Source organism: Centropristis striata, chromosome 9 (assembly GCF_030273125.1).
Source record: "Centropristis striata isolate RG_2023a ecotype Rhode Island chromosome 9, C.striata_1.0, whole genome shotgun sequence".
Taxonomy (NCBI): domain Eukaryota; kingdom Metazoa; phylum Chordata; class Actinopteri; order Perciformes; family Serranidae; genus Centropristis; species Centropristis striata.
Window position 1 is genome coordinate 26,834,074 of NC_081525.1, and position 19,646 is coordinate 26,853,719.

General features: G+C 44.1%; 1 protein-coding gene and 1 long non-coding RNA gene across 3 annotated transcripts in view; one reads left to right on the forward strand and one right to left on the reverse strand.

Annotated features, from left to right (window-relative positions):
* yjefn3 (YjeF N-terminal domain containing 3) overlaps positions 1-19,646 on the forward strand; it is a 70,838-nt gene that overhangs the window by 22,807 nt on the left and 28,385 nt on the right. The window lies entirely within an intron of this gene.
* On the reverse strand, positions 1,218-12,050 carry LOC131977703 (uncharacterized). Its single transcript, XR_009394906.1, has 4 exons — positions 12,004-12,050; positions 8,879-8,962; positions 2,500-2,804; positions 1,218-2,410 (listed from the first exon to the last, which is right to left on the reverse strand). It is a non-coding gene; the product is annotated as an uncharacterized LOC131977703 (long non-coding RNA).

The following is a 19,646-nucleotide window of genomic DNA, read 5'->3' on the forward strand; positions in this document are numbered from 1 at the left end:
TGCGCAGATCATAGCCCACGGCAACCAGTTAGTGTGGAAACCAGTAAGGACACAACACCGGCCTTTAGACTTTCTGTTGTCTCACGCCAGTGTTAACTTGTACTGTTTAAGATTGAGCTGCCAGCCGTTCACAGCCGTGTTCACATTGTTTTATAAATGTGGTTCATATCAGACTGCTTGTGAACTTATAGTCCTGAATTGTGACCACTGTGAAATGCGACATGACTGTTCAGCCTGAGGTCGCATTGGAAAACATCAGATCTATATCCGATTTAGGATCACAAAGAGACCGGGTTCTGATTTGAAAAAAAATGTGATTCCATCTGATCTGTGCTGCATACTGTACAAAACAAAACAAAAACAGATACATATAAGCAAAAAAAACAAAACAGATTTGGGCCACTTTTACTTGCAGTAGCCCATGTTGTGTGGCAATCTGCCATAAAAATTGTCTGCTTTATTTGAGTCTATATTTTAATGTTCAAAATCCACACCCCAACTCTCCCTTGTTAAGCCAATAGGAATCTGGCATTCATTGACTTTGTTCTTTAAATACTCGGCAAAAAAAAATTGGTGTATAAGTTACCATACCCTGGACCAGTAGTTCTCAACCATTTTGAGTCGCGACCCCAAATTTAACATGCATGTTGTCTGTGACCCCCCCCCCCCCACTTAACAGAATCTCACAGTTCAGATCATACAAACTCAGTTGATGCGACAAATTTTGGACAAATAATGAAGCAGAGAACAACTAAAACATCTCTCTGTCTGAGCATTTATATATTTTTTTATATTTTATTGTTAGTTTTAATCTAAGTCCTTTGCTATAAGTTTAAAGGCCCATTCTGACCTCCTGAATGTGTAACAGTCAGCTTCAAGCCAGACACTCCTTGGAAAGTAATAACTTGTTACTTTGGGATTTGTCACAAAATTACCCAAAAAATAATCAAATTGACCTCAAAATGACACAAAATGATAAAAAAAAAGACATAAAAAAGACATAAAATGACCAAAAAATTACATAAAACTAAGCAAAAAGGGACTCAAATTGACTACAAAATGACCAAAAAAGACACAAAATTACCAGAAAAGACACAAAATTACCTAAAAAAGACACAAAATTACCAAAAAAAAAAAGACACAAAATTACCAAAAAAGACACAAAATTACCAAAAAAAATAAAGACACAAAATGACTAAAAAAAACACAAAATTACCAAAAAGACTAAAACACATGAACACTTTAACACAGTGGAGACAGAGCTGACTTCCAAAATGATTTGGCGACCCCCAGAAATCATCTCGCGACCCCAATTGGGGTCGGGACCCCAAGTTTGAGAATAGCTGCCCTGGACAACAGGCTCCCTGCGGTGGTAGCCACAAGAACATATTGAATTCTTCAGACCCCGGGAATGAAAGGTTCGCTTAAACACAATGGCTCTAATTGATATTTATTTATGTGATGGTGACTCTCTAACTGCTCAGTTGTAACCTCCTGTCCCTTGGAAGAATTGCAACATTCAGTTCACAAACTAGAAGTAATGGTGTGGGACATGAAAATTGAAAAGGAACATATACCATAGTTAAATCAACCTCTGATGGAAATCAGACATGACATTAATGATAGTCAGGAACATGGATACCGGAATACAAAGGAGTTTTTGGTCCAAAATACAGAGTACCTTAGAGATCAGCTCAGAGACACTATGAAATGGCTACAACAGCATCACTCAAAATCTTAAAGATATACATTGGGTTCTGTCCCCCATGGTTGAGATAATGTGCCGGCTGCAGGAAGAAATAACTTCTTGTAGCCTTAAGCTACACAGTGTCTATGAGGAGGTTACTGCAGTAAGACAACCACTCTACATGATTTTACTTCAATCCAATCCAATCCACTTTATTTGTATAGCACATTTAAACAACAAAAACATCTCCAAAGTGCTGTACATAGAATCAACAATAAAACAAACATTTCCATATAACAATCAGCAATAAATAATAAGTGTATTACTCTAAAATGATGCTATAAATAAAACAATAAAATCAAACAGATAGTAAAATAAATAAAAGACGTAGGTTGAAGTAGTCAAATAAATAAAAGACACAGAGGACCACAAAACTCACGCAAAGTTAAAAAGCCAGGGAATAAAAATGGGTCTTAAGACGAGACTTAAAGCACTAAGACTTAAGACAAGACTTAAAGCACTCCACCGTGGGGGCTGTTAGGACATGGAGGGGGAGGGCATTCCAAATTCTGGGGCCCACCACAGAGAAAGCCCTGTCCCCCCTGGTTTTAAATCTCGGTCTAGGCACCACGGGCTGGAGCTGGCCCTCGGACCTCAATTTGAGCGCTGGAGTATAGATTTGGATGAGGTCCTTGATGTACTATGGGGTCAGTCCATTCAAAGCTTTAAAAAGAAACAACAAAATCTTAAGATCAATACGAAAATTAACAGGGAGCCAGTGCAAAGACGCGAGGATTGGGGTATTTACTTACAGATATCGGTCACTTTGTCAGCGCTGGAAGTCAGATATCACAGAAGGCAAAGAAGCCTCTTTCATAGTGCCGTCCTGCAAATGTCCTTCTATATTGCCGGAAAGATCTGTCCCAGCTTTTCGCCTTAGGGCGTTCATAGTGATCCCACAAAGGCTTGATATTCGTGCCCTCTCATAGTGCAGTCCAGCGTCGTGGAACGAGGTGATCCATGTTTTGAAGCTGCCATCCGCTGTGCCATCTTGGAACTCCTTCAGATGAAGCCATCTAGCAAGTCTACATACCAGGATGTCTCTGAGAACTCCTTCCTGGAATGTTTAATGAGAATTCAATATTAGGATATCTTCGAAAAATACAAGACCTATAAAACAGTGCTTTGGTATATAGGTGTTGATTGGGCTCAGCTCTGCTAATAATACAAATTAAGAAAAGCAGGGAAATTGCAGCTTCAGAAAGACCCTGGATTTCATGGGCTCTTTCCCATAGAGTTCCAAAGGTAATGTGTACTCTGTTGTATTTATGGAGTATTAGACCCATTCGGTTGAGCTTTACAGAAGAGAGGGTGTCCAAGTCACTCACCAACAAAATTATAACCTGATGGGGAGTACCAGACTACATCCTGTTACCCCTAAATTCCACTGCATGCATAATGGCTGCAGATCCGTCTGCGGAGCCAATACGGATTCATTATAATCACTGTGTGAGGTTCCACCGACTCCAGATCCGCTGCGTAGTGAGTCCGTCGTCGCACCAATATACCATCAGCCCTGGCAAAACTTGCGCAGAGCTTCTATTTTTGACGGACGATGGAGCACGGCGCATCAATTCAGCACAGAGCTGAGACCATGTGAACCAGAAACTCTGCCGCTGAGACCATGTGAACCAGTAACTCTGCCGCTGATACCATGTGAACCAGTAACTCTGCCGCTGAGACCATGCGAACCTGCGACTGCCACTGAGACCATGCGAACCATGTGACTGCTACTGAGACCATGCGAACCGGCGACTGCCACCGAGACCATGCGAACCGGCGACTCTGTCGCTGAGAGACCATGTGAACCAGTAACTCTGCCTCTGAGACCATGCGAACCAGTAACTCTGCTGCTGAGACCATGCGAACCATAGACTGTATATAAATAATGGACGTAGTCACCGTGACGTCACCCATTGGTTTGTGGACTGCCCGTTGGAAGCCTCGAGTTCAGCGTTACACTCGTCGCCATCTTGCGTCGCCATCATGTTTCCGATACGCGGAGCAGACCATAATTGGACTGTGGCGGAGCGCGAGGGATCTGACGACACTGACTACACGCATCTCTACACCGCCAACCCGACTGAGAGAAGCCGCTGCTAATTCATGTTAGCATTAACTGGAGCATTAACTGGGATGTTAGTTTTGGCTAGCAAAAAAACAAAAACAAAATGTATCTTTCTTACCTCAGAAAACTGAGCAGCGACTCCTTGGAGTGTCTGTTAGTCCAACCAAACGCTGAACAAGACATTTTACTGAACAAAACGTTCAAATAAACTGTCATTAAGTGAAAATATAGTGTGAAAGGGTCAAAGTTATGAGACCAAACCGCTAAACGTCCTCTTTTCTATCTATATAAAGTTATATATAACTTTACTGACACGTTGCCGTGGATACGCTCTGCTTCTCTCCTGGTGACGGCTCGCCTTGTCAGTGACCTGTCAATCAAAGCTAGAAACGCCCCAAATCATACGATTCTTTATCTTCTATTTTCTTCTAAATGGGGCCATTATTAGAACTATTGACATCAAATTGTCTTGAAGAATTTTTTTACTAGCGATTGAGACCATAATGTTGTCCCTGAAAAATTTTTCTGAGGTTATAAATCAAGTGAGAAGTTTTCAAATTTAGCACTGAAATGAATGGGCAGATTTCTTTTGCAGCCAAACTTAGCACCCCCTGCTGGAATTTTCGGTGAATTGCAGGCTTTATGCACTTCCTGGTGGCTTCCATGCTCAGGCATGGAGATTGCCGCCTGATGCGAACCGGCGACTGCCACTGAGACCATGCAAACCGGTGACTGCCACTGAGACCATGCAAACTGGCGACTGCCACTGAGACCATGCGAACCTGCGACTGCCACTGAGACCATGCGAACCTGCGACTGCTACTGAGACCATGCGAACCGGCGACTGCCACCGAGACCATGCAAACCGGCGACTGCCACTGAGACCATGCGAACCTGCGACTGCTACTGAGACCATGCGAACCGGCAACTGCCACCGAGACCATGCGAACCGGCGACTCTGTCGCTGAGACCATGTGAACCGGTGACTCTGTCGCTGAGACCATGTTAATCAGTAACTCTGCCGCTGAGACCATGTGAACCGATGACTCTGTCGCTGAGACCATGTGAACCAGTAACTCAGCCGCTGTGACTATGTTAACCGGTGACTGCTACTGAGACCATGCGAACCGGCGACTGCCACTGAGACCATGCGAACCGGCGACTGCTACTGAGACCATGCGAACCGGCGACTGCCACCGAGACCATGCGAACCGGCGACTCTGTCGCTGAGAGACAATGCGAACCGGCGACTGCCACTGAGACGAAGCGAACCGGCGACTGCCACTGAGACCAAGCGAACCGGCGACTGCCACTGAGACCATGCGAACCGGCGACTGCTAATGAGACCATGCGAACCGGCGACTGCCACTGAGACCATGCGAACCTGCGACTGCCACTGAGACCATGCGAACCTGCGACTGCCACTGAGACCATGCGAACCTGCGACTGCTACTGAGACCATGCGAACCGGCGACTGCCACTGAGACCATGCAAATCTGCGACTGCTACTGAGACCATGCGAACCGGCGACTGCCACCGAGACCATGTGAACCGGCAACTCTGTCGCTGAGAGACCATGTGAACCGGTGACTCTGTCGCTGAGACCATGTGAACCAGTAACTCTGCCGCTGAGACCATGTGAACCGATGACTCTGTCGCTGAGACCATATGAACCAGTAACTCTGCCGCTGAGACCATGTGAACCAGTAACTTTGTCGGTGAGACCATGTGAACCAGTAACTCTTCCTCTGAGACCATGCGGACCAGTAACTCTGCCACTGAGACAATGCGAACCGGCGACTGCCACTGAGGCCAAGCGAACCGGCGACTACCACTGAGACCATGCGAACCGGCGACTCTGTCGCTGAGAGACAATGCGAACCGGCGACTGCCACTGAGACGAAGCGAACCGGCGACTGCCACTGAGACCAAGCGAACCGGCGACTGCCACTGAGACCATGCGAACCGGCGACTGCTAATGAGACCATGCGAACCGGCGACTGCCACTGAGACCATGCGAACCTGCGACTGCCACTGAGACCATGCGAACCGGCGATTGCCACTGAGACCATGCAAATCTGCGACTGCTACTGAGACCATGCGAACCGGCGACTGCCACCGAGACCATGTGAACCGGCAACTCTGTCGCTGAGAGACCATGTGAACCGGTGACTCTGTCGCTGAGACCATGTGAACCAGTAACTCTGCCGCTGAGACCATGTGAACCGATGACTCTGTCGCTGAGACCATCTGAACTAGTAACTCTGCCGCTGAGACCATGTGAAACAGTAACTTTGTCGCTGAGACCATGTGAACCACTAACTCTTCCTCTGAGACCATGCGAACCAGTAACTCTGCCACTGAGACCATGCAAACCAGCGACTGCCACTGAGACCATGCGAACCAGCGACTGCCACTGAGACCATGCGAACCAGCGACTGCCACTGAGACCATGCGAACCAGCGACTGCCACTGAGACCATGCGAACCGGTGTATGCCACTGAGACTATGCGAACCGACGACTGCTACTGAGACCATGCGAACCGGCGACTGCCACCGAGACCATGCGAACCGGCGAATCTGTCGCTGAGAGACCATGTGAACCAGTGACTCCGTCGCTGAGACCATGTGAACCAGTAACTCTGCCGCTGAGACCATGCGAACCAGTAACTCTGCCGCTGAGACCAATGCGAACCAGTAACTCTGCCGCTGAGACCAATGCGAACCGGCGACTGCCACTGAGACCATGCAAACCGGCGACTGCCACTGAGGCCATGCAAACCGGCGACTGCCACTGAGACCATGCAAACCGGCGACTGCCACCGAGACCATGCGAACCGGCGACTGCCACTGAGACCATGCGAACCGGCTACTGCCACTGAGACCATGCGAACCGGCGAATGCCACTGAGACCATGCGAACCGGCGAATGCCACTGAGACCATGGGAACCTGCGACTGCCACTGAGACAATGCGAACCTGCGACTGCCACCGAGACCATGTGAACCGATGACTCTGTCGCTGAGACCATGTGAACCGGTAACTCTGCCGCTGAGACCATGTGAAACAGTAACTTTGTCACTGAGACCATGTGAACCACTAACTCTTCCTCTGAGACCATGCGAACCAGCGACTGCCACTGAGACCATGTGAACGAGCGACTGCCACTGAGACCATGCGAACCGGCGTATGCCACTGAGACCATGCGAACCGATGACTGCTACTGAGACCATGCGAACCGGCGACTGCCACCGAGACCATGCGAACCGGCGAATCTGTCGCTGAGAGACCATGTGAACCAGTGACTTCGTCGCTGAGACCATGTGAACCAGTAACTCTGCCGCTGAGACCATGTGAACCGATGACTCTGTCGCTGAGACCATGTGAACCGATGACTCTGTCGCTGAGACCATGTGAACCAGTAACTCTGCTGCTGAGACCATGTGAAACAGTAACTTTGTCGCTGAGACCATGTGAACCACTAACTCTTCCTCTGAGACCATGCGAACCAGTAACTCTGCCACTGAGACCATGCGAACCAGCGACTGCCACTGAGACCATGCGAACCAGCGACTGCCACTGAGACCATGCGAAACGGTGTATGCCACTGAGACCATGCGAACCGACGACTGCTACTGAGACCATGCGAACCGGCGACTGCCACCGAGACCATGCGAACCGGCGAATCTGTCGCTGAGAGACCATGTGAACCAGTGACTCCGTCGCTGAGACCATGTGAACCAGTAACTCTGCCGCTGAGACCATGCGAACCAGTAACTCTGCCGCTGAGACCAATGCGAACCAGTAACTCTGCCGCTGAGACCAATGCGAACCGGCGACTGCCACTGAGACCATGCAAACCGGCGACTGCCACTGAGACCATGCAAACCGGCGACTGCCACTGAGACCATGCAAACCGGCGACTGCCACTGAGACCATGCAAACCGGCTACTGCCACTGAGACCATGCGAACCGGCGAATGCCACTGAGACCATGGGAACCTGCGACTGCCACTGAGACAATGCGAACCTGCCACTGCCACCGAGACCATGTGAACCGGTGACTCTGTCGCTGAGACCATGTGAATCAGTAACTCTGCCGCTGAGACCATGTGAACCGATGACTCTGTCGCTGAGAGACCATGTGAACCAGTGACTCCGTCGCTGAGACCATGTGAACCAGTAACTCTGCCGCTGAGACCATGTGAACCGATGACTCTGTCGCTGAGACCATGTGAACCAGTAACTCTGCTGCTGAGACCATGTGAACCAGTAACTCTCCCTCTGAGACCATGCGAATGCCACTGAGACCATGCAAACCGGCGACTGCCACTGAGACCATGCAAACCGGCTACTGCCACTGAGACCATGCGAACCGGCGAATGCCACTGAGACCATGGGAACCTGCGAATGCCACTGAGACAATGCAAACCTGCGACTGCCACCGAGACCATGCGAACCGGCGACTCTGTCACTGAGAGACCATGTGAACCGGTGACTCTGTCGCTGAGAGACCATGTGAACCGGTGACTCTGTCGCTGAGAGACCATGTGAACCGGTGACTCTGTCGCTGAGACCATGTGAATCAGTAACTCTGTCGCTGAGACCATGTGAATCAGTAACTCTGTCGCTGAGACCATGTGAATCAGTAACTCTGCCGCTGAGACTATGTGAAACGATGAATCTGTCGCTGAGACCATGTGAACCAGTAACTCTGCCACTGAGACCATGTGAGCCAGTAACTCTGCCTCTGAGACCATGCGAACCAGTAACTCTGCCGCTGAGACCATGTGAACCGATGACTCTGTCGCTGAGACCATGCGGACTAGTAACTCTAGTTACTAATTTTTGTACTAATAATCTATTTTCCCCCCATTCTCTGATTTAAAAATAAATAAATACATGAATAATACTAATAATATTGATTATCCCAAATACACCGTTCCTTCAGATATATTTGTATATCACTATACATGACATCACAGAACAGTGGTTGAAAGTTCTTTATGAATAATAATTTCAGTGTTTCTCAACATTACAAAAACATTTTTTTTTAATTGCTTACCTGAAAAGGTGAAGACAAAGAACTGAATGCTGAAGGTCAACGAAGAACTGGATACTCAAGTCTCTTTGGTGAAGTACTGTTTATCTAGAACAGGATGACAACCGTGAGCATTGCAGCAATGTAACAATAATGTGTTATTAATGTTTTAAATAACTGAATTAATGTATCACTTATTCATAAAAATCAGTATGAAGCTGAATATAATCATTTTAATTAAATACACACATAGCACCTCTAGAAACATAGCAAAATTTTCAGCATATGTGCCCCTCTGCATCCTTTATAGATAATATACATTTTTACTTTCTTCATACATTTTTACGTGTTTTATACATTTTTATAGCACCCATGGTCCTCAGCGGTCAAAAAGGACCTCATGACTAGGGATGGGTACCGAATTCGGTACTTTTATAGGTACCGACCGAATTCCGTCGGTACTACCGAGTACCGATTCATGTAAAATCAAACGGTACCATGTTTCGGTACCTAAACGGCGTTGACTTTAAACTAATCATTGATTTCAACCCGTTTTCATTTGACGTCTTTGATTAACAAGCGTGCTGACGATCGTACTATTTTTTAAAATTTATTTACCTCCTCGTCTGGTCCTGTCTGCTCACCGCGGCCGCTAACTGCTGCCCTCTTCCACCGCGGAGCAGAGACCAACAGCCGGCTCTAGGTCTTCTAGCCGCCAGCTACTATCTCTCCAATGTCTCTACCCGGGCTTGGCCTTCGTCTGCCTCCAGATTAGACCTTCCTTACTCCGTTTGCTCTCTCCATTCATCCGTAGGCTAGTCATTAGCAGCTAGCAGCTGCATCTCTGGTCCTCCGCTAATACTCAGCTCTTCAACTCAGGAATATTACCTGCCACTTTACTCCAAACTGCCTCGCTGAAATTAAATCCCTCGTACTCCTGCGTCATCCCCGATATGTGCACAGAGCAGCCCGACTCAACTTTGTTTATTCCATCATGCTATGCCCACAATACTGTCTGGCCGGTGCTGCGCCGCATAGCTACGACGTCATCACAACAAATCACACGTGCACTTGCAACTTTTTTTTTTTTCTCCTCCGTGCACTTGCCACCTGAGAGCGCTCCTCTGCATTCTTTGATAACACTGCAACCTTCATGTTACAAAATGCACGTTCACTCAACAATAAAGCACAGCTCATCCTGGATTTTATATTGTTTTGATATATTTTTTAAAGTTTATATTTTGAGAAATAAATATGTTACGCAAAAGTACCGAAAATTGGTACCGTTGAGTACCGGTACCGATTCCCAGGTACCGGGTATCGGTACCGTATCGATTCAAATGTGAAAGGTACCCATCCCTACTCATGACATTAGACTGGTTTCAGGAAATGTAGAAAAAAATATTACCAACTTTTTTTTCACCTTTTAAGGTAACTCATGACCAAAAAAAATTATATTTCATTTTCATTTTTTTTTCATTATTATTGGTCAATTTTATTCAAATATACAAATATCAAAACATAAGTTTCACTAAAAGTTCACATGACCTACTCTGTGCATTCCAATCAAGAATTATTTTTTTCCACTATTACTATTGAAAAGAGTATTCAGGTTGTTTTTTTTTACTTTTTTCTCTCTTGAAATGGAGGCCTAATTTTGAATAATTGACTAAAATTGACCAATAATAAAGAAAAAAAATATGAAAATTATATATCAATCAATCAATTTTTGGGGCATGAGTTGCCTTAAATGATAAAATGATTTAAAAAAAAAAAAAAAGCTCAGTAACACCATGGTAATAGTTAGGTAATAATCTGATAATAGTGGCGAATACTTTCAAAAGCTTTCAGTGTAATAGTACCCAAATGCACCCTATACTAAATTTAAGCCATTAATGGCTATGACTCTGGTATTACAAATACACCTTATTACATAATAACCTCTATTATCAAAATAGTACTGCGGTATTAATATCAGAAGAAAACAGGATTAAAGCCTACAACGAAAATGCTTCACAGCACCACTTGAGGCCACACACACACACACACACACACACAAATTAATCCAAAGCTGTTTAAGCCTACATTTTCAACTTCCAGTAAATCTCTCTCTCTCTCTCTCTCTCTCTCTCACACACACACACACACACACACACACACACAGAGTACATTAATATTAGTCACAGGAACACATACTTCAGGTACCAGTTGACATGACAAATTGGAAAAAAGAAATGGTAATAGTTTGGGTAATAGTCTGCTAACAGTAGTGAGTAACATTGACATTGACACAATGTCAATTTTAAACGGTGAAGTAAACTACCAGTTCATCATTACAGTACATTTTTACAGCCCTGACTCCATGGTTAAATGTATATCCCCATGATTATCTTTTCTTTTTAACCTCTCATTACCAAGTGACATGAGTTTCAGTTTAATATTATCCAAATACACAGAATGTTCAAATTTAGCCATTGATGAGTATGACATTGGTATTACTATTACACCTTATTACATAAGAATACCAAAACATCCTCACAAAAAACAGGACTACATTATCAAGAAGCTACCATCAAAATCCACATACAATTAGCTACATATCACAGTTAAACAAAAATTAGTCAGGCCAACATTGTACACAAACCCTACATTAAAAATGGCATTTAGACAACGTTAATCAAGGAAAATAGCATAAGCTAGCATTTTTTTTAGCATTATTATATTATTATTAGCATAATGACACCTTCCCAGATAGACACAAGACAAAACACATTAATCATAAACTGTTGTGGCCTAGATTATCAACTCACAATGCATTATAGGCTGTCTGTCAGTAGCATCAAATCAGTCAAACTATGCAATGTACTCTTAGAATCAATAATGTTTGCTAACACCAGACACCTCTACTGTTATAACAACTGTTAGCATCATGGTAACTGTAACATGGAGTAACTGTGAAGATATTCTGCCTCGACGGACCATTTCTAAATTGCTTGACATGATGCTAAAGCTAGCTCAGACCTAAGACCAGTAGCCGCGAATAAATTAGCAAAATAAAATGACAAACATCGTCCAAAAAAACCTCAAATAACTTGCAACTATATTTCACAAAATTTTCGACAGTAGTTTAAAAGTTCAAGTCTTCTTACCTCAGACGAAAAGCCAGAGAGTGTGCGAACATTTGTTAAACATGCTTCACCACGCATGGCATGGTCCAGGTCAGCCTCCTGACAGCAGATAGACTCAGGACACACCGACACCAGGTGCTGCCGACCCGCTCCGCCCCCCAGAGGAGCTCCGGCTCCACATCCTCCTCTCTCCGGACCACCGCTCCAGTCTCTGATCAGAAAGTCTTCCAATGTTTGTGGGCTGTCTGAGAAGACTGACATAAATTAAGACGACCGCCATCCTCTGCTTCAGAGAGACAGCCTGCACCGCTGGACTGCAGGTCTCTGCTCGGTGTCACGGCAAACCCATGGAACACTTTAACTACTGTATGATCATTTAGAAACAAGAAACAGCATTTTTTTTTTTACCTTTTTATTACCAGTGATGAAGCGTAGAGTTGTGGTCGTGAACGTCATCAAACAACCGTTGTTGTTCTTAAGTTTAGATGATGCCGCCTACCAGCTGTCAGCAGTCAACTGAAAAGGCACCCGAGTGGAGGGCTGGAAAATGACCAATCATAAGAGGCCCGGGGTCAGCCTTGGCCCTGCCCCCAATGTGTCAAAAGTCCTCGCTCCGCGAGAGCAGAGCTCCACCGCGAGCGAGCACGGGGGAGAATCTGCTTCACTCAGTTGCTGAATATGTGCGCGAAGATCAAACAAGTGCGCGCGGCAGTTGAAATCTACGCGCGTGACACGAAATAAATGCGCATGCAGATGTGTTATCGCCTATGGTTATCGCTCGCAAGACTTTTGACTCAAATATGAAGCCATAAAGTAACAGCATTTTTTAACCTTTTTATTACCAGTGATGAAGCGTAGAGTTGTAGTCGTGAACGTCATGAGACAACCGTTGTTGTTCTTTAGATGATGCCGCCTACCAGCTGTCAGCAGTAAACTGACAAGGCACCCACGTGGAGGGCTGGAAAATGACCAATCATAGAGGCCCGGGGTCAGCCTTGGCCCCGCCCCCAATGTGTCAAAAGTCCTCGCTTCGCACGAGCAGCGCTCCATCGCGAGCGAGCACGGGGGAGAATCTGCTTCACTCAGTTGCTGAATATGTGCGCGAAGATCAAACAAGTGCACGCGGCAGTTGAAATCTGCCTGCATGACACGAAATAAATGCGCGTGCACATGTGTTATCGCTTGCGCGACTTTTGACTCAAATATGACGCCATATTTCTTGTTTCTAAATGGGTTTGCCGTGACAAGGAGCAGAGACCTGCAGTCCAGCGGTGCATGCAGTCTCTCTGAAGCAGAGGATGGCGGTCGTCGGCTTGATTGCTCTGCTCTGATTGGTCAACTCCACCTGGCCACCTGGTTGCTTAGCTACCAAAGCCCCCCCCCCCTCCAAGACAGACATTCTAACTTAAAGGAGATGGCGTTTTTTCAAAAAGCATGAGACCTTATAACTTGACCATACATTGTCCAATCTGCCTCAAACTTGTCATGCATGATGATGGTTCATCATTGACCAGTTCTACATAACAATATTTAATAACTTCCCGCCCTTTTTGGTTAGCCACGCCCCCTTTCATAACTAATAAACTGTATTAGAAACTTGTATAAGGTGTCAGATTACTCGGCATAGAGTTCCTGTTTAATTGGTGGTTGATTAACCTGCCCCTTTTCATTAGCCACGCCCCATTTTACTAACTAATGAACCGTTTGTCCTAGAAACTTGTATGAGGTGTCTGTGAACAGAGTCCCTGTTTAACTGCTGATTTAATCAACGAGAATCAAGGGCCAGAGGCAAGCACACAATCAAAATTTCTTTAGAAATTTTCTAGTTACATTTTCAACTACAAAGATTTTTGCAGTTCCAGTGTGCCTTTCTGCATGAGCACCTTGCACCACAACCGTGCACACAACCTACACAATCATCCTTTATGACAAGACTAGTGATTTGGAATTAGTCAATGAAGCACAGAAAGAGTTGTTCTAAAAACAATGGAACACATTCCACCAACTCAGGATGCCCTGCTGCAGCACTTGAAGTGAGTTGCCTACCAGTCTGGGATCTGAGCAACATCTGAACTGGCCAAGCAGCAGACACCCAGTCCAGAAGGATGGGAATGGACATTGGATGAAGACAGCCAGGTCTGGCTTCCTGTGTGGAGCATTCTACCAATCGCTTCATTAGCCTGCAGTGAACTGGTTAAGTGAGGTTGTAAAGGTGCAAGTGGCTGTGGTGCAAGGTGCTCATGCAGGAAGGCACACTGGAACGGCACAGATATTTGTGGTTGTAAAGGTAATAAATAATACATGTGAAGCTAATAAATTTCATTAAAATGTATGCATCTTATTCATTTTTCAGAATATTTGTACTGTGCATGACCTTTATTAATATGTCTGTCAGTTTAGGAACTGAGATGAAAATTACGTGAATACATGACCATAATGAACATATCTATTTGATCAAATAATCATCTAGTGATATTCTCATCATCATTATATTCTCATTCTAGCTCTAATGGATTCCTTGACCCAGAAAATCTATATTTTGACACCAATATTGACCTTCTAAGTGGTTTGGAAGATTTATTGTTTCTCGTAGATTTCATATGGCTGACATCTCCGATCCGCAATCTTGATGAAGGGGCTCCCATCAAAAAATGAAACTAATGGTGATAGAGAGCATGTGGAAAAAATGTGGTGCCTTTATTTAGCTAAGACGCCTGACTAAAAGGAGTAATGGTCATTTTAAAGACCTGGTGGCCGCCATTTTTCAAAATTGTCAAAAATTGTTAAACTTTTAGCATGTTTTTAAGTACATCTGATAGTACTGTAAACTACTGAGAAACCCTCTGTTAAATTTTATTTTTTAGGGTTACACCATATTTGCACCGGACAATATGGAGTAACCTTTTAACCTGGAAAATGAAGCCAATGTAGAAGTACCTAAAAACTGCATTATTTTTAATGACAGCAGGGGGCGACTCCATGAATTGCAAAAATAAGTCAGATTGTTTAAAAGGCTATGAGAAAATGACACTACTTCTCACTTGATTTACTACCTCAGTGAACACTTCCCTAGTGAGTTTATGGTTACTAGTTTTGCTATTGTTGTATTGAAACGTTTCTACCACAGTGTTTGGGTGTGAACTTTGACCCTTTGACCTATAAGACTTTCCAAGGAGTCCCACCATTTTTGCAACCTGCTAACCAAGCTAGCTAGCTAGCACTAGGGGATAACTAAGCTCCACTCTCTCATCCAACTTCTTGTTCCAAAAAACCAAGATGATGACAGCAAATCTCGAGCTTTCAAAATCATAGTCCACAATGCAATGGGTGACATCAGGGTGGCCACTATAGACTGTGGCTCACACTAATGATGTCTTCCTTGCTGTTGCTCTGGTTTAAATTGAGTTGACATTTGTATCTGATATTGTTGACAACAACATTGTAGTTCATCTCTCAAGTGGTTTATTTCCGACTTTCTAAGTCTAAATCTCTGAGAGTAAAAGTCACTGTGCTCTTGCTGTCAGACTTTCAAACTCTCTAACAGCCTAACTCTAGAAAAAACTAAAAACTAAAATGACTCTTAAAAAAAACCAACTCTTTTTTGTGTAGAAAACATGTGGTTGTGCAGCAGCTGGTAATTGCCTTTGTTGCGTCACTTGGTGCCGGCACATTCAGCACATTAGCATTACTTCAGAATTGTGTCTCTGGCCACCTGGCTGAATGGAAAGTCCAATATCTACTCTTCTGTTAGACATATTTGGACCCTGAGGGAAATATCTGTTTTTTAAATGTTAAATGCTTCTCTGTGTTCACCAGGGTGTTGCTTACTTTTCATTTGGGCCTTTAAACACCACGAGCATGAGGAATAAACAACATGAAAATATGAAATACTCTCCTCTGAATATTTTGCATCAACACTTCGGCAGTGATTTTCAAAGATTTGAATAGATTTGCAAAATATTAGACTGGAGTATTCAAAACAATTAACATAAAAAAGGTAAAATAATTCAAATGAATTAGCACCCTAACCCTAAAATTAAAATGCTTTAAAGATAATTAGTTCAGCTGAGCAAACACTTTCATAAACATTGATTAAATTTATATTTTTTCACAATACAGCCTGTCATTATTTAATATAACAAATCTATTTACTTATTTAAATATCTTGTGGATTATCATATGTGGAAACTGAAGTTTGGTGATTACTTACAGTCATATGGTGGACCCTGAGCGCATGCACACATGATATCACAACACAACAACAACAAGGTTTCAGCATCCTCGGATTGCAGGAGAATTTGAATTACCAGAAAAACATCCCCTCTAAATGCTGATTCTTGTAGTATCTCATAATTCGTTCCCTCTTGTGCAGTTACTGATAAGAACTGAACAAAAAAAGGCATAACTCTCATGCAATGCCAATAAATGATACGATCCTTTTAATGTTCCTCCCCGGAGAAGCTTTTGCCTGATCAGCAGGATATTGAATTTTAAAACTGACTTTTATTTTGATTGCACTACACATTTTTAAATTGCACTGTCAACCATTTCTCTTCTTTTATTGTAAAAGTTTGACGGGATTATACATTTCTTTAATAAGCAGTTTGGTCATGATTATGTTTGTGCACAAGCAGTCACAGAGAAACATGTCCTGTAGCCATATATCTAGCATACAGGCTTATCTGTTCTGTGTATGTAGCTATATGTATGCAAATGCATACGCATATTTGTAATTCTCATGTGTAGTCTGTGTCCTTGAACACATTGGTCTTCCTAAAATATATTTCCCCCATTCCGTCACACTGTGTCCTGCAACATCTGGAACCAAATGGGCGTAAAAGCTGAAGAGCTCATGGGACTAGATGGGACATGGGACTAGAGCTGACCTGAAATAAACATCTTGTTTTTTTCACTTCTAGCTGGTTTCAGTGCTCCTATAAATTCCCTTTCACCATTAACCACATAATGACAGATCATTGACACTGATTAAACGCTGTCCCATGGTGCCACAGTAAAGCATTGTGGTCTTAGTTTACCTCCAGGGAGAAAAGCATTTATTAAGCCACATACAGCACAGAGGGCTGTAGGAAGATTGTCCTCCTCATGGCAGGGTTTTATTAGTCTGACTTGTTCCTTTGTGTCTCAGCATTGCCGGTGGCGGTGGTTCTAATTATGCCGTGTCGCTTTCTCCTCCTCTGTTCCTCTTGTCTGCTACCTCTCTGCCATCCCTATCTATCCTTGACTTATTTTCGTTGTGTTGCAATAGTTCTAATAGAGCTCTCTCTTACAGCTGACTTTATCATTTTTTCTTTTCATTACAGCCGATAGTTTTTTTTTTGACAACATAAGCCTTTACTGCATCAGATGTAAGACCTACTGTCCCACCATTATTGTAAATGCTTTGAGCACACAGTTATTGTTATGAAAATACTATTTTTCTGCTAACATTCAAGACTGTCCAGGTTCTCAGGTGTGTTTGTTACCACAGCCAGTATTGATGACGATTGCTGCATTGTAAGGTCTGATTCCTCAACACTATGGTGCCACTCAGCTACATGAGTGGCCACACAGCCGGCTGTACATGATTAGCTATAAAACTGTTCTGCGCTGGCTGTGCCATGATTTTCCTACAGGGAGAATGGTGGCGCCCAATGCAGCGGAAGTGTGTCGCAACACTTCAAACTGATCCAATCAAAGTTCAAATTATTTTCATTTTGACCTTGGTTCAAAGGGCAATCAATGATATCAGCTATTTGTGACATAGCCAGAAGTGACACGTGACAAAGCGTGGCAGAAAAACTTATTGAACTTAGCCAAATCCAATGATGTTGTATGATGATTTATACCTGCACTGCACTTTGAATGTGTTTGCACTGTGCTCCCTACCTCGCGGTGAGCAAAGAGCACATTTCTTGTCATCTGAAGGTAGCTATGGCTCTCTCTGTTTACTGTATTATTGTACATTATAGCATCTGTTAGCATTTGTTTGTTTAGCATTGATTGCACTGGGTTTTGGGCAGGTGAACGGACAAGCTTCTGTTTGCAAACTCATCATTCATGCTTAGAAGTTAAAATTAAACGATTCCAGCTTGTACTTTAGAGTTTGAGGTTTAAAGAAAGCGGAAGAGGAGAGAGAGAGAGGGGTGCAAGGGTTCACTTTCTGATAGCAAACCTTCTGGCTTTTTGCACAATTAGCAGTTTTTGTTGCTGGGAAGCCAATGAGAGAACAAGCCCTTGCCAATGTACTTGGATGTGATGTTGTGGGCACAGCATGTTTGATCTGTCTCTGTGGAAATGATCCATATCAGGTGAAAAAGGAGCCGTCACAGTGGTGGGCTCTGCCGGGCCACTCCAACCCTGGGTCAGGACTGGAGGTAGCAGTGAAGAAGGCCACAGTGCACTGAAACTGGCCTTTAGATTCCTTCTAAAGAGAACAACTGAAATGAAAAGGAAGGAGGGAATTTAATCCATATCAGATCAATCGCTCACAACAGGACCGGAAAGAAACAACACATGAATTAGATAAATGGAGGTTCATATAACTCAGAACATGAATTACAATTTAACTCACCAAGCATGAAAGCTGAACTGCTGGATGCTAAAATGTCTTATTTTGGGTCAGTTACTGTAGAATTAAATAGGGGCATACTGAAATGCTTTTTCTGGAATGCTCTTTATTGCATGGTCACATGACCCTGAACGTTGTTGCTATGGTACCGGAGCTGTCTATAAGAGACCCACTGGGGAAGAAAATGAGGTCATCTTTCAGTCGAACCATCATCTGCTGGCTGAAAAGAAACATTATGGGATTTTGATATTGAGTGAAAAAGCAACCATGAGTGGTCACTGGAGACAAATAATGGCATCTCTAGATATACAGAAGGTAGATAGAGAGACATGACCACGGGCAGGCCCATTCTCTCTCTAAAGACCAGCAATTCCTCCTAAAGCACAAGGCAACTGATACATGGTTGTTATTAAACTTCAGGTCACTTGGAAGCACAGACGGGTCATCAGTCTGTCGTGTCCTGGCCGGCGGCCTTATGTATTGTGTTAGCTATCCTGCTCTGTCTGCAGTACCTGGAGGACAAGACCCTGCCTCAGTGGAAACGAATCGGATGTGACAATGCACGCCTCACATCCTGTGATGCGGATGGCCCCTGGCCCCAAACTGAGGAGGCTGGGTTTAAAGCAGAGGCAGAGGTTATAAATGGATATTCTGGATAACTGAAGGGATTAAAGAACACTCGTGGGGTGGGGGGTGATGGGAGGATGATGTAACCTGTGGACATATGGGCGTGCCCCTCTCATGTATCTCGTGCATGTGTGTGTGTGTGTGTGTGGGTGCTCCTCCATCTAGATAAAAGTCCTTATGCGATCACATGACATCCTCATCCTGGATAAGTAGACCTGACTCATGGATGGACATTTTTCAGCTCCCGAAGAACACACTCACAGGAAACATATCACAGATATGAGCTCAGCAACACCTGATGCTTTAGGTAAATATGATCCATGTTTTATATGCCCACAGGTGCATGGTGACTGGAGTGTGAAATGAGTTATAGCAAGAGAGCAAAACACAGGAGCTGCTGATTGGGATTATCTAAGGAATGGCTGTCTCGTCGCACCGGATATGAGGAACATGAGCGGACAGCTAAACT